This window comes from Protopterus annectens, chromosome 1.part0 (genome assembly GCF_019279795.1).
Source record: "Protopterus annectens isolate FY-2018-M chromosome 1.part0, PAN1.0, whole genome shotgun sequence".
NCBI lineage: Eukaryota > Metazoa > Chordata > Ceratodontiformes > Protopteridae > Protopterus > Protopterus annectens.
This window is the reverse complement of record NC_056725.1, coordinates 1,157,485,313-1,157,501,876: the sequence shown is the minus strand read 5'-3', so window position 1 is coordinate 1,157,501,876 and position 16,564 is coordinate 1,157,485,313. Positions and strand designations below refer to the sequence as shown.

General features: G+C 44.1%; 1 protein-coding gene across 2 annotated transcripts in view; it reads left to right on the top strand.

The window, feature by feature from the left end:
* Positions 1 to 16,564, top strand: part of ATG5 (autophagy related 5) — a 1,857,662-nt gene that overhangs the window by 329,836 nt on the left and 1,511,262 nt on the right. The gene's annotated exons all lie outside the window — the stretch shown is intronic.

Sequence of the window (16,564 nt, the reverse complement as noted above, 5' to 3'; positions counted from 1 at the left end):
CTTCATGTAGAGAACTGAAAACTCATAACCCAGGATAAATGGGTTTTAAATATGGTGTCCCAGGGATACAGATTTAATTTCCACACGTTGCCAACACCAAACGGGTGGCCAGACCTGCCCCCAATTCAGTGGGCAGAGGCTCAAAAACAAGTACTTTCCCTCTTAAGCATGAGGGCTATTCAACTGGTACCAGAAGAGGAAAAGGGTCAAGGTTTCTCTTCCCGGCTTTTTCTGGTACACAGAAAAGACAAATCATGGTGTCCAGTCCTGGACCTGTCTACTCTAAACACCTTTCTGGACATTCCAAAATTCAAAATGCTGACTCTTCACCAGTTACTTCCTATGCTAGGCAAAGATGCCTGGTTGGCAACTCTAGATTTAAAAGAGACATACCTGCACATCCCAATCAGGGAATCTTGCAGAAGGTACCTTCGCTTCAAAGCAGGCTACTTGCATTATCAGTTCTCTGCACTGCCCTTTGGCTTGTCTACTGCGTCCAGGGTATTCACAAAGTGCCTAGCTCCAGTGATTGCATTGTGCAGGCTAAGAAATATTCAAATATATCCATACCTGGACAATTGTCTAATTCAGGCAGAAAACCAGGGCATACTTTTAAATCATCTGGCGTTTGTAAAATGGGTTCTAACCTGTCTGGGGTACACCATAAATGAAAAGAAATCACAATTGGTTCCCCATCAACAAATTACATTCCTGTGTGCAAGCTTGAATACAACTGCCCAGATGGCTTTTCTCACGCCAGGGAAGCAAATTCGTTTGGTAACTTACTTCAAACAAGTGGCCACAAAAACCCTGCTGTCTGCAAGACAAATACTGCAAGCCTTGGGATTCATGGCCTCCTGCATTCTTCTAATTCCGTATGCAAGACTGCATATGAGGAAACTACTGTGGTATCTAAAAAGTCTGTGGAGTCAACATTGTCACAGCCTGGAAACAATGATTCCTATCATACCTTGCCTACACCTGGAGTTCCTATGGTGGGCAGAGGCCTGCCACCAAAACAAGGGACTGCCATTCACACTACCCCCTGCCACCCAAACCCTAACTACAGATACATCGGACTACGCATGGCGGGCTCATCGGGCAGGGAAGTGCATTCAGGGCAAATGGAACCCAAATCAAATGAACCTCTATACATCAATCAAAAAGAAATGTTAGCTGTACAGAATGCTCCGACAGCCTTCAAGGACTACATTCTTCCAGGACAACTAATGGTAAGGATGGACAACACCACGGTTATGTGGTACATAAACAAGCAGGGAGGTACACATTCCTACCCCCTCTGCAGACTAGCCATGGCATTGTGGAACACAGCCTTGAGCTTCCAAGTGCACCTACAAGCTCAATTCCTGCCAAGAAAATTGAATACACTGGCAGATGGACTAAGCAGAAACCTCATGGATCCACACGAGTGGAAACTGAAACCACAGATTTTCAACATGTTGACAAGCGAATGGGGGAGCCCAGACATAGATATATTCGCCTCTCCCCAGAACTACCAGTTGGACAAGTTTTGCACAAGGACTACCCACAAACAAGCCTGGAAAGTGGATGCTCTGTCCTTCAGCTGGAAAAACCTAACAGTCTACACCTTTCCCTTTCTGCCTCTGCTCTCCAAAGTTCTACTAAAAGTCAAAAAGGACAAACCAAGGATGATTTTAATTGCTCCTGACTGGCCGCACCAACACTGGTACCCACTCCTACGCAGTGTGTCACAAATGTCTCCATGGCACCTGCCTCAGACCCCTTTTCTGCTGGATCAGCAGGAGAACCAAATTCTGCACCCTCAGCTTCCAACATTGAACCTTGCAGCCTGGCTAATCACTTAAATTCATCCCTATCATCTCGCAGCAAACCTGTGATGGATGTCATCTTGGAAGCAAGGAGACCTAGTACTAGAAAATCTTATGCTGACAAATGGAAAATATTCTGTGCTTGGAACAAATCTCAAGGGATGAGCACAGCAGTGCCCAATTTACCTCAGATTTTGCAATACTTAACTGAGATGCTTAACAAGGGCCTGTCTTTTTCCTCCATTAAAATCCACGCCTCCGCTATTTCAGCTCACTATAACACAGAGCCACCCCTCTTCTGTCATCCTCTGCTCAGGCAGCATCTCAGAGGGGCAAAAAACTTGAGACCAGCCAGGAGAGCTCTTACCCCTGCCTAGGACCTTAACATTGTTTTGGAGAAACTCACTCTACCTCCTTTCGAGCCAGCTGCTACTGTAGACTTAAAATTTCTTTCTTGGAAAACAGCCTTCCTTTTAGCAATCACTTCAGCTAGAAGGATATCTGAATTACAGGTCTTTATGGCAGTGGAGCCTTTCATCATCTTTCATGTGGACATGGTATCTCTCAGGACCAATCCATCCTTTATGCCCGAGGTGGTTTCCAGTGTGGCTCTTAATCAGTCCATTCATTTGCTAACCTTCCTTCCCAATCCACAGAACAAAGGGGAAAGGATTCTGCATTCCTTGGATGTACACAGACAACTTAGATTCTACTTGGACAGGACTAAATCTCGAAGAAAATCTGAACAATCGCTGGTAGCATTTGCTGCAGGGGCAGAGGGGAAGGCCATTTCAAAACAAACCATTTCTAAATGGATAAGCCATTGCATTCATTTCTGCTATAAGCACCATGGAAAACCTATCCCCCAGGGGATCAAATCTCACTCCTCCAGGGCTACATCTACTTCTGCGGCCTTTCTCAGAGGTGTCTCTACCAGGGATATCCTAGAAGCTGCTACCTGAAGTTCTGTACATACTTTCACCAAACATTATCATTTACCAATTTTCTCTAAATCCAGAGCTGGCTTTGCCACTGCTGTCTTACAATGCCTTATAGTGGGCCCTAATGCTGTATAAACTCCTCCTCCCAACCATAGCTTTGGGAATCTACCCAAATGTAATGACTGCAACAGTGAAACATGAAGAACATAGTACAGTTGTGTACACTTACCATAAATGTAGATATTCGAGTGTATTCACTGTTGCAGTCCTGGTTACCCTCCCTCCAGCCCCCTAGGTTTTTCTGGCTATACCTCTACTTTCCTTTACTATGCTTAAAAGCCTTTTTGGTGTATTTGCTGTTGGTTGTAGGTATACTTTTGTGTTTTTGTGTTTATTTTCTCCCCATTGTGGGGGACCTGACATCTGGGGCAAGAAAAACTGATGTAATGGTGTCGGCTGCATGTTTTATACCCCTGACGATCTGACTTCATGGAAGAAGGGGCAGCAACTGACGCAGTACCCAAGACTTTGTTAATCAGGTCGACTGAGGGCAACCTGCCAGCAGATTACCCAAATGTAATGACTGCAACAGTGAATACACTCTAACATCTACATTTATGGTAAGTGTACACAACTGTACTTTCTTGAGATCCTCAGGGATCAATAGCCTAGTAAGTACTAGTGAACCTGTAGTAAACTCAAATTTGAATCTGGCTGTATAGTAAAATTGTCCAGGGAACCATACAGGTATGCAACAGTGAAAAAGAGAATGCATTTTTCATCCTTTAGTTGCATCGCTTTCCTCATCACCTTTAATATTGCAAACGCAATCTGAAGAAAGTGTATTGGTTTCATTGTTCTGTTATGTCACAGTGCTTTCTGTTACATACTGTGTGGTGCTAGTGAGAACTTTTCTACCTAAAGTTTCAGATGGGAAATGCAGTATAAAATATAAAGAGCATCATGTAAGTGCAGCAGAAATTTATCGGGCATCTTGTAGTCAGTGGTGAATTCTCCTAAGCAGGTAATATTACTGTTATAAAATGATATAAAAAGACTTTTTATTTCATGTTGATATTTTTTCCTTCTCCAAACAGAAATGCTACTTGATTTTTCAGTGAAATTAAATCTGAAGACTTTATTATATGCTAGATTCATAAAAGATACCACAAAGTGTATACATAGTGTAACCTTTCTGAGTGACTAGACAGCACAAGTGTTGTAGCAGGGCTGTTCTGAATTCTTCTTGGATTTTGAAAGTGCACATACTTTGTGGTAACCTTTATGAATACGGACTTATAACTTTAACCTGGCAGAAGTCAAAATACATATCTTACCTGGACTGTGTCATTCAGATAGCTTGCACTGTATAGCAGTTGGCCATAGATCTGGACCTCTATCTTCATTGTTACAAATAAAATAAAAAAAGAATTAGGGACATTATCCCAAATTAGGGTCAGTTTTTAAGTGTTGGTTCTGTTGACTTAGAACTTCTCAAAATAGTTTCCAGTTTTAGGAGAAACAGTACAAACATTTGACATCACATTAGGGACCATCCCTCCAAATCTAGTTAGTCAGTTGAGAAGTATGTGAGCTACATTTACTACCTCAGAGATAGCAAGTTTCTACTTAACATTGGTCTTCTCAGAAAGGATAAACTACTTCAAAGCAGGTGTTTAAAGTTAATTTTCACAATACTCAGACATGGAATATATTAATGAATATTACCCTAAATGCAATATACACTGGCCTGTAAGGACTACTACATTTTCAACAGGTGTTTCCAGCAATTTATTCTGGAAGAAGTGTTAGCAGACAGCACTCCGCTAGCTCTAGCATCTTAATTAAAATCCTGATTGCTAAAGACAAAGAAAGTTATGAGGCAGATTAAAGAATTAGAAAAGACAAAGAAGGACTTAGTGGATTTTATAACATCTGTTGTTTTTTAAGCGGTTTGTAGTTAAGATTAGTTACTGTGTGATTAGATATTTTAAAAGAGACAAGAAGAACCAAAGGAAATTAATAAGAAATTAACATGATTTTAATAGCAATAAGATTTATCCATGGTCAAATAACTATATCTAAAAGAGGGCATTTTAATTTAGTAAAATGTAGAATTAATAAAGAATGGTATAGAAAAAAATAACAGCCAATCAATATATAATTAACCAGAAGGATTACTGTTCTTTTCCACACCCTCCATCTTCAGAAGTTTCAAAACTCCTTTAAATCCTTGTGGGGTGAAAAACAAGGTGGGAAGCTTAAGGAAGGAAGCATCAGTACACCACAGGTGAAAACTGCCAAACAATTTAAGTGTGTGCTGTTAAAATATTGCAGCTATAAGTGAAATTCACAGATGGTATCGAATGTGCTTCATGCTGCTTCTGAGAAATATGCTTATTGATTTTTTTAAATCGGCTTCAGCCTCCTTACAGATTTATTAATGAAGAATAGTCAGTGCTTCCAAAGAAACCCATAAAAACGGTTTCTTTTGTTAGCTCATGATTAAGATGGCCATGACAGCAGCAGTACTATAAAACATGTAAACAACAATAATTTTATGCTGCATGGCAGTACACTGCAGATACTAAATGCTTTTGAAAATACAATGCTAACAGATGCAACATTACCATTGATGCTTACGGAACATTGTTCAGAATTTCTTTAATGATCCATATCCAGCATTAAGCTCTATGCATAACCAGCTCAGTAAATCCAGATTGTTCATATTTTCATTAATGATTCAAATCCAGTATTGAGCTGTATATACAGAACCAGCTCAGCACATTGTCATTCCATTTTTACCTTGTGAACATATGCCTCCAGTTCCATGTTTAACAAGTCAAGGTAACCAGAAGGTAAATATTAATATCTTTAGAAATTCATTAGAAAAAACATTGCTAAAGAGAAAATTTGCAGTCTCTGAAAGACAGCAAGAATACAAAGATTTAAAAAAGCTGATTTAAAGGGCTTTATTGTTGAAGACCTAGGACAGTACAATGAAATGAAAAGCAGCAAGCTGCTTAGTTAAAAGTAGGGGTGTTATGAGGGACAACACCCTACATACTAACTGTTCTAATGTAGAATGCCTGTCACCCTGTCCTGCGACTGTTGTACTTCATATTGCCAGTCAGCATTCACAAAAAATAAATTTTTCAAATTGCTAATTTGCATTTTGCTTTATTTTTAACCTCCTTCCCATTAAGAAGGGACCCTGTCCAGTGGCTTCTCTGCCTGCACCCATTTGACCCATTATTCTGTGTGAGTGGTATCTGGGCACCCCCAACAACATGAGAGCACTACAGCCTGTTCTTTCCTACTCAGGAAACCCAAACAGTCCATCCATTCTCCAAAGTGGTGAAAGTCAAATGACAGCAGTCAGCTTTTTGGTTCTTTGGAGTGCCTTACCCCTGGGCTGCCTTGCAGACTCACTACAACTGCCATTTTAGGGGAGGAGGTGTGCACGCTCCCACATAATCTTTCTTTTGTGCAACACAACAGAAGAGTCCCTGACTGACAGAGATTGAGCTAGCATTGTCACTGCAAGTGAATGACGCACCTAATCACTGCTAGATGTCACCAGAGCCAAATATGTAGCATTATCCCCTCTCCGTGATGAAAGAGCTGGTGCCAGCTGCTCAAGTTCACCCTCCCATTTCCCAGTACCTCAGATGCCTGTGATACTAACTGAACATGAATCATCAGGGCTGTGGTCAGGACTTCCAGTCTCAAAACTTATTTATATTTTGTTTATTAAAGTTTGTCACTATGGGCCATATCCTATTTTCCAAGGGAGATCAGTGATGCTGCATACTTCATAAGTAGATGAAACTGAAGCAACAAAACATAACCAAATGACATGGAGGGTCATGATTATGTCACTAATTTTAATCAGTTGTTGGAGGGGTGTTTTTTGGCTCCCCCACAGCTGATCATTAGCTACTTCCAGTGCCTTTCTTTGTTAAATGTGTCTCTCAGACTGGGCTGTTTTCCTCTGGACTAACTGCATCCATTTTCAGGCCAGTGAGGAGATCAAGGCATTTTGGTGTGGTTATTCATCCTTATGCAGAGAACATGTTGTATTAAGGTCTAATCTTGCCTTTTGCACAACTGTTCTCATAGCTGTGACATTTGGGCTTTGTGGCATACTGTCCTTGTCTCCATATTTGATTCTGCCATAGCCTCCCCTTGTAGACAATACAGCAATCATGTCCCCTGTCTCCACCAGGGATCAGTTGCAGAGGTGTGCTCACTCTGTCCCTTCTCTCCAGGATGGGAAGCCAAACTTGGTTGCTCAAACCCACTCCTCCAATTCAGCTTCTCCAGTGTCCAGTCCACTGACTGTGACCATATTTCCTAGATTGCAATCAGGGCTTTATCCCTCTGTGCCAAAGAACCGGTTATAACCAACTTTAAGTGTGAGTCATGGATGTCAATAAATTTATTTCAGCAACAGAGCAAAGTAGAGTTTTTGGGTAAATCTTAACATCCATGCTGAGAACACAGAAACTGGCAATAGTAGAGATACCTTATCAAAATTATTTCTAGTGCATGAAGCTCATCTGTTCCATGTACTAAGAGATGTTTTTCCATATCACTGTTGCAGTATTCCTTACACTAAGGATCCCCTACAGAGAGCTGCCTGACGTCCAGCCAGTATACCAAAGCCTTTGGTTGTAAAAGAAATGTTGTACATCACAAGTATGCATCCCATGCATGATGTAGGGCATAGATCATAAAGGTGATGTATAGAAATACCTTCCTCCGAACGTCTTTGCTGTCAGTCCGAACGCCATGTCCAATCATCGTTTGGAATGCTCTTTCATCTGCTGGTTGCCAAGCCGTTTTCAGATAAGTGCCCCATTGGGATTTTTCTTATCTTATTTTTTGTGATTGGATTACATGTCATCCAGAAAGAGGAAATACCAGTGTGGGGGACAGATTCCCCATAAGGACCATCACGAATAGTTTTTGTTTTGCTTAGGTTCTTCTCACAACCATACATTTTGGTCCCTAAAACTCTACATAGTCATCCCTCCTCTTCAGCTATTTACCTAGAGAACCAACATCTTAAATTGTTGGCTCAGGGTACTGTGGCGGAATCATCCTGGCCTCTGGGTCAGCCATCAGTGAAGAAGAAGGCCAAGAAAGTTCAGTCGGATTCTTCTGCTGGATGACTCTTTTGAGCCTGGTGAAAGCTTGGAGGATCATCCAGTTCTTCAGTTGGATTCCTCTGCTGTGACCACTTCAGGGGCCAGCATGGATCTGGCTTCTCGCATGTCTACAGAGGCGCTGCAGACATCTGTTTCGGATGTTTGGGGGAGCCATGGGCTGATTATATCCAAAGGGCCTAGGGGCGTTATGCAGGTCCTTGTTAGAGAGGAGATTCGTACTATGCTAATTGTTGGCAGGGGTCCGAATCACATAAAATATGTAGGGATAATATCCCTTTGAAAAAGAAACAAAAGACTAAACATATTTCCTCTTCTTCTAAGGATCCTCAGTGTGAATGGCAGGATTTCGCACAGAATGGGAGTCTCTGTTCCTGCTGCATCCCCAGTCATCTACTCGCCCTAAGATGCCTAGGGAGCAGGATTCTTCTGATGAAGAATCTTTGGCCTGTTCCTCTCTGTTGGATTATGGTTCTGAGGAAGAGGGCTCTATTAGTCTAGATTCTCCCTTTGAGTAGATTTCCTTCGGAGATGCTGTTTCCCGTATGATGGGAGTCCATGTGGGACTATACTCAGGTTTCTGATGATCAGAAGAGGTATTATGACCTCCTTTAAATGGAGTCTCTAAGCCCTCTGCTGTTCCTTCTGTTCTTGCTGCCTTGTTGGACACTTTCTGTAGCATCTCAGGCTCCTGATTCCCAGCCTCCTGCTCCTACTAAACCTGGCAGGTTTTATATGGTGCCTGATGATGATTTTAAATTTCTTTACAAGTGTCCCTCTCCTGATCCTTTTATTTCTGTTTCTTCTGATTAGTCCTCCAAGCTCTTTTACCTTCTGATAAGCTGCTTCCCTCTAACAAGGACAGCAGAACTGTAGAAAGAACTCAGTAAGATGGTGTACAGCACTGCTACTCTGGCCTTTATAGCTGTGGTAAAAAGGGTGCTAAAAGGGCTGCTCCTGCTAAATCTACTCTAACTCCTACAGTTCAGAAACAACCTTTTCCAAACTAGCCAGGATCTGTCCCCCTCCTAGACCAAGTTCCTTTATATCTTGGTCTTTCCCTGTCCCTTCTCAGTTGATTAAGGATCACTCAGGATTCTTGGGTTCTGTCCATCATTCATCAGGGGTATTATGTGGTTTGGGAATTCCTTCCTTGGACATTCCTCAAACTTGTCAGGAACAGCTTCCCTTTTTGCTGGATGTTCTTCACAGCCTTTTTTTCTCAAGGAACCATCCAAGCAGTTTCTACTCCTAAAAAGGGGAAGGGGTTTTATTCCAGAATGTTTCTGGTTCTCCGGAAAGAAGGCACCTGGAGACCCATTCTGGATCATTCCAAACTCAACACCTTTTTGAAGTTTCTTCCTTTTGAATGTTATCCCTTCAAACCTGGTTTCCTCCTCTTCTTCTACCTCAGACTTCCCTAATCTCTCTGGATCTTAAGAATGCCTATCTCCATATTCCCCATTTCAGGTAAGTTTTACGTTTCTCTGTTTCTTCCTTGAATTTTCAGTCCTCTGCTTTGCCCTTTGGTCTCTCTACTGCCCCAAGGGTCTTCACCAAATGCCCCTCTCCTGTGACTGCTTTTTGCAGGATGAGGGGAATTCAGACTTTTCCTTTTCTAGACAACATGCTCATTCAGGCTTCCTTTCCAGAGACTTTGTGTCAGCATCTTCATTACGCTATTTGTCTCCTGCAAAGTCTAGGGTTTACACTGAATTTCCAAAAAATCTTTCATGACTCCTCCTTAGGATCATGTGCTTCTTGAGTGCAGGCTCCAGACCATTCCTTTACTGGCATCCCTGCCTCCTCCAAAGGCTTTTAAGTCTGATTGCATGTTTAAATCCTTTCTTTCTGTGGTCTCCATTACAGCCAGGGAATTCCTAAGGACTTTGGGATACATGGCTTGTACCATTCCTATGCTTCCTCTTGCCAGACTTCATATGAGAAAGCTGCAGTGGTTCCTAAAACAATCCAGCTTCAACAGTCTCATCCTTTGGATTTTCCAGTTCCTCTTCCCCCATACCTCAGTCTAGAAATTCAGTGGTGGATTCATCAGCCATTCCTCAATCCAGAGGTTCCTGTTCAGCCTCCAGTCCTTGCTAAGGAATTCTGCTTAGATCCCTCAGACACGGGGTGGGAAAGCTTATTTGGCCCTGTGAAGGTTCAGGCCCTTTGGTCCCCTCATCAAAAGATGGACCATATCGACATCAGAGAGATATGGGGGCTTTTCATCTGTTTCTTCTGGACTTCTGTTCTCTATTCCTTCCAGAGCCCCTCAAAATCTTTACAGACAATACCACAGTGATGTGGTACATCAACAAGCAAGGGAGAACATGCTGTTACCATTTGTGCAGACTAGCTCTTCCAGTTTGGGATTTAGCTATCCAGTATCAGGCAACTTCAGGCTGTTTGCATTCCTTCAGAACAGAACATTGTGGCAGATCCACTGAGTAGGTTCATAACACAGACTCAAATGAGTGCTTCACAGAGATTTGGTTCTAGACATTATCCACTAGTGGGGTACTCCTCAGGCAGATCATTTTGCCTTCCCTCTGGACAGACAACTGCCTGTCTTTTGCACCAGAGTTCCATGTCGTATGGCTTGGAAGGTGGACACCATATCTTTTTCTTGGAAGATGGGATGTTTATTTATGCTTTCCCTCCCCTTCTTGTCATAGAGTCCTGTTCAAGATGGAACAAGATTCTCACAAAATCTTGTTGGTGACTCCCTTTTGACCCAAAAAGCATTGGATATTCTTCGGGTTTCACTCTTGCAGTCATCGCATTTGGGTTATCCCTGCCAGGGTAGCCCTTGGACCGCCCGAATACCAGAGGCTTAGTATTTCTGCTTCGGTTGCTGTTGCAGGACTGACGTCAGGTCATCAGTAGTATAAAATAAGGCAGCCGGTGCCATTACATCACTCTTTCTTGCCAAAGAGCCCGAAGCAGAAGCAGTTTGCATGAGTGTCGTTCAACCGCTACCTGAGTTTTGTCTTCCGAATTGAAGCTGAAGTCTTCTAAAGCTAAGTACCCTGATGGGGATCTTTTTTTCTTGCACTAACCAATGTCAGAAAAAGTTAACAATTGTCTCACCTGTGGAAAGCAAATACCACACCGAGACTTTCATTCTTACTGCATTACTTGCTTAGGCCCAGACCACGATGTCCGTCGCTGTCGCTTTTGTGCTTTAACTCCAGAACTATATGTCGTCTGGCCCTTTATTGTAGCTAGATATTTTCGCTTACAGTCCTCTAATTCCGATATGGCTTCGGTAAGCCATCCGACAACAGATCTTCTGAAACAACGTAAGGATAAAGACAGAGACAGACTGCACAGGTCCAAACCTACCGACGACGCCTCCGTTAAGCTAGTCGGCAGTGCTGAGGTAGTCCAGTGAGGTGCTTTCACAGCCCCTGATGCCCACTTCTGTGGATTCGCAGGCCGCTACTGAGACCCTTTCAGAGTCCGGTATGCCGCAAAACTCTTCTTTGACTAAGGATCCTGTGGTTGTCTCTACCTTGGATGGGTCTGGAGCCGCTGAGCAAGCACCGGCTTCCGAGGAAGTACTTCGTACTACCAATTCTCGACACAAACCGACGACTTTTGTGTCTACTGTTCTTTCGAAAACTACCGGGTTTCTAAGGCCCAGGGTACGAACCACACCCAAGAAACTGACGACACAATCTCAAGCACCTGCTTCCTTGTCTTAGTCTCAAATGCTTAAAATGACAGAAGACCTTATACTGCTGATCAGGGGAAGCCAAGCTACCCCTTCCAAATGAAAGAGATGTGTCCCCAGTAATTTTGTCTGAACAGGAGTCTGATGACTCTGATGCATCTGAATATGAAGACATGCAACCCCTCTCTGCTTATGAGGATTCCGATGCAGAGGATTCCATTCCTTCAGCCTCTCCACCCGAGGACTTTTCCTTTGGGGAAACACTTCATACCTTAAGGGAGCATTTCCAATGGGAATGTCAGGACTACCCTCAGTCTAAAAACAGACTCTGAGAATTCTTAGATCTTCCACAGCACAGATCCCTGGCCATTCCCCCAGTCCTGGATGTTGTGGACAATGTTTTCCTGGAATCCAGTTTGACTCCTGACACCCTTCCTCCTGCACCCAGAAAACCTGACGGGTATTACAGAGTCCCTGGCTCCCACAAATTTCTTTTCAAAAATTCTACTGTTGATCCTGAGGTAATTTCTCAAGAGCCTAAAGGAATTAAAGCAACTTCTGCTAAGAATCCCACCCCCTCAGATAGTGATTCCCGAGCACTAGACAGATGGGGGTAAAAAATTATACACTTCTGCTACTCTTGCTGTCAGAGCACTAAATTGCCAGTTCCGTATGCTAAAATGTCAGCAACATACCATGGAACTCCTCAAACAAAAAGTGTCTTCTTTTCCTGCTTGTGCAGAATCTAATGAGTTGCAAGAGTTAATGCATTCTGTAAGTCAAGTGACTAAGCACAACTTACACTGTGGTTTTGACACCCTAGAAGCTTCTTGCAGGGCAGCAGTCACTGGTTCTGTCCTTAGAAGGCACGCATGGCTTAAGGAACAGCCTTTGCCAGACCATGTTAAATCTAAATTATTGGATGCACTCTTGCACAAAGACAACTTATTTGGCACTAAGGCAGAGGAGGTCTTAAAAAAGATGGAAGAAATCTAGGCAGACAGTTAAGGATTTCCTACAGGTACAGCCACCCAGGTTCAGCAGGCATTGCCCCTCCAAGCACTGGTCCTTTCCTGCTCCCACCAGGTCAGTTCAACCCAGACCCTGGGGAAGCAGACCCCCCAGACAGCATCCACAGGGAATGCAGAGATCAAAGCAGTGGAGTTCCTCCACTTCAAAACCAGGGAGTTCTAAGCCACCCCCTCATGGTAAAAACTCACAATGACTCTCCTCCCCCACCCGCTCCCTCTGCCCACCTGCACTTACCCTTAGGAGGAAAACTTTCCTTTCATGCAAACACCTGGGCCACCATTCCCAACGACCGCTGGGTCCTCAACATAGTGTCCCAGGGATACAAATTTTCTTTCCACACTCTTCCAACCTCAAAAGGGTTCCCAGATCTACCTCCAAACTAGTGGGCAGAGGCGAAAAAGCAAGTCCTTTCCCTGCTCTCTATGAGGGCAGTAGAGCACGTTCCTGCAGAACAGATAGGCCAAGGTTTCTACTCCAGACTTTTTTTGGTACCCAGAAAAGAGGGAACCTTGTGGGCCATGCATCCTCGATCTTTCAATTCTAAACACCTTCCTGGTGATACCAAAATTCAAAATGCTCACCCTGCAGCAACTGCTACCCATGCTGTCCAAGGATGCTTGGCTAGCCACATTAGACCTAAAAGAGGCCTTACCTCCACATTCCTGTCAGGGAATCATGCAGGAAATATCTACGTTTCAGGGCAGGATCTCTGCACTTTCAGTTCTCTGTGCTTCTCTTTGGCTTATCTACTGCTCCCAGAGTTTTCACAAAATGTCTGGCTCACGGCATTGCCTTTTACAGACAAAAAAATATCCAAATTTACCCATACTTAGACGACTGCCTAATTCAGGCAGACAGTCAGGAAAAGCTGCTCAAGCACCTGGCCTTTGTAAAGTCCCTACTGACCTCCCTAGGGTACACTATCAACAAAAAGAAATCTAAACTAGTACCCACTCAAAGGATTATATTCCTGGGAGCAAGCCTCGACACAACATCCCAGATGCCCTTCCTTACACCAGAAAAACAAACTTACCCAACAGCCTACTTCTCTCAACTAGCCACCAGACCCCAGTTATCTGCAACGAAAATCCTGCAAGCTCTGGGGTTCATGGCATCTTGCGTTCTACTCATTCCATATGTCAGACTACATATGAGGAAACTTCAGTGGTACCTAAAAAGCCTTTGGTGTCAACACTCTCAAGACCTGGAAACTGTTATACCAATCATAGCTTGCCTAAGGAAAGATTTTCTTTGGTGGGCAGCAGCATGCTCCCATAACAAGGGACTACCTTTCTCACCCCCCCCCCCTGCCACCCAGACATTCACCACAGACGCATCAGACTATGCCTGGTGCATACAGAGCCAATGGAACCCACAGCAAATCCATCTGCACATCGCCCAAAAAGAGATGTTAGCTGTCCAACATGCATTGACAGCTTTCAGGCCCCTTCTCTCCCCAGGGGCTCTCCTGATCAAAACAGACAAACACCACTGTGATGTGGTATATCAGCAAGCAGGGAGGGACTCACTCCTAACCTCTATGCAGGCTGGCCATGACCCTTTGGCACACAGCCTCTGGCATGCAACTCCACCTGTTAACACAATTCCTGCCAGGTTCTCTAAACTCTCTGGCAGACCACTTAAGTAGAAATCTTCTGGACCCACACGAGTGGCAGCTAGACAAAAGAACCTTCACCCTAATAACACAGAAATGGGGCACCCCGAAGGTCGACCTCTTTGCTTCCCACACCAACCATCAGCTCAGCAAGTTCTGCACCAGGGAGCATCACTGCATGGCTTGGAAAGTGGATGCCCTATCCTTCCCCTGGGTCAATCTAGCGGTCTATACATTTCCTCCACTACCTCTCATCACCAGAGTACTGCTCAAAATAAGGGAGGGAAAATTAAGGAAAATTCCTATTGATTCAGACTGGCCTCGCCAGCACTGGTGCCCACTGCTGCGCAGCCTGTCCCCACTGACACCATGGCATCTCACTCAGACCCCAACCCTCCTGACCCAAAAAAGAAGGAGAATTCATGCATCCCCAATTGCAGACCCTCAATTTGGCAGCCTGGCTTCCCTGACCACTGATCAATCTGCCAACCTCAGTAAACAGGTTCTAGATCTTATACGCAAGGCCAGACACCTTAGCATTAGAAAGTCTTATGCTGACAAATGGAAAAGGTTCTGCACCTGGATTCAGGCTAAGGGAGCCGATACGGCACACCCCTACCTACCTCTTATCCTGGATTACCTAGCTGATCTGCTACACAGTGGTCTCTCTCTTTTTCCTCTTTAAATTCATGCCTCTGCTATCTTTGTTCACTTCCACACTGAGCTGCCCCTTTTCCCACACCCTGTGATCAAACAGTTTCTAAGTGGGGCTAGCAACTTGTGACCACCCAGAAGAGCACCTACCCCAGCTTGAGACCTTAACTTTGTGTTGGAAAAGCTCACCCTGCCCCCCTTTGAACCAGCATCTTCAGCAGAGTTAAAATTCTCTCTTGGAAGACCAATTTTCTTCTGGCCATCACTTCAGCCAGAAGAGTCTCTGAGCTGCAACAACTCATGGCTGTGGAGCCCTTCATCATCTTCTATGCTGACAGGGTTTTCTCTCAGTACTAACCCATCCTTCATGCCCAGAGTGGTGTCCAGTATGGCTCGCAACCAATCCATTTATTTGCCCACCTTTTTCCGTAACCCACAAAACAAGGGGGAAAGGATCCTGCACTCTATAGATGTGCGCAGACAGCTCAGATTCTATCTAGACAGGACTAAATCATTCACAAAGTCTGATGAATTGGTTAGCTTTGCTGCAGGGGCAGAGGGCAAAGTCATCTCCTAACAAACCATTTCCAAATGGATAGCACACTGCATCCATTTCTGTTACAAGCAGCACGGAAAACCTCCCCCTGAGGGGGTCAGGACTCACTCCACCAGAGCAGCCTCCACCTCTGCAGCTTTCCTCAGAGGAGCCCCCACCAGGGACATCTTGGAGGCTGCCACCTGGACATCTCTTCACACTTTCACCAAGCATTGCCACCTCCCTATCTTCTCCAAATCTAAGGCAGGCTTTGCCACTGCAGTCTTGCAGGGCATCCTAGCCAACCCCTAGTCTCCTTGACTGTCTCCACCCTTTTCCTCAGCTTTGGGAATCAACCCAAATGTGATGACTGCAGCAGTGAAACATGAAGAACATAGTACAGTTGTGTACACTTACCATAAATGTAGATGTTCGAGTGTATTCACTGTTGCAGTCCTGGTTTCCCTCCCTCCATCCCCCTTTTCTTTCTCTCTCTCTCTCCTTACAAGGAACATTTTGGTATTTACTTTCTACTGGTGGGGTTCTTCCACCATAACCAGGCTCCCACTTGGGGGCTCCTGACAGGATAAGAAAAACTGATGTAATGGCATCGGCTGCCTTACTTTATACTACTGACGACCTGGCATCAGTCCTGAAGCGACAGCAACCAATGCAGAAATACTAAGCCTCTGGTATTCAGGTCGGCCGAGGGCTACCCTGGCAGGGATAACCCAAATGTGATGACTGAAACAGTGAATGCACTCGAACATCTACATTTATGGTAAGTGTACACAACTGTACTTTCTCGCTTCTTCTGCATTTAGCCAGGTGCAGTCATCACAAGTTACCTCATAGGGTGGACCTAATCACATAAGACAAGGGGTCTCTCATCAATCCCCACTTGTGCACTCTTAACTGACACTGTAGGTGATAGGGTTTTGATCCCTTTTTTTCTGAGGATGTACTTAAGGTTCTGTAGGAGGCCAGGAAACCCATTACCAGGAAATCTAATTTGTCCAAGTAAAAGACATTTTCTGTTTGGTGTCTTTTTCATAACCTGGATCTACTTTCGGTGAAGTTCCTTTGGTTCTGTCTTATTTGTGTAAATTACTCAGTGCTGGGTTGG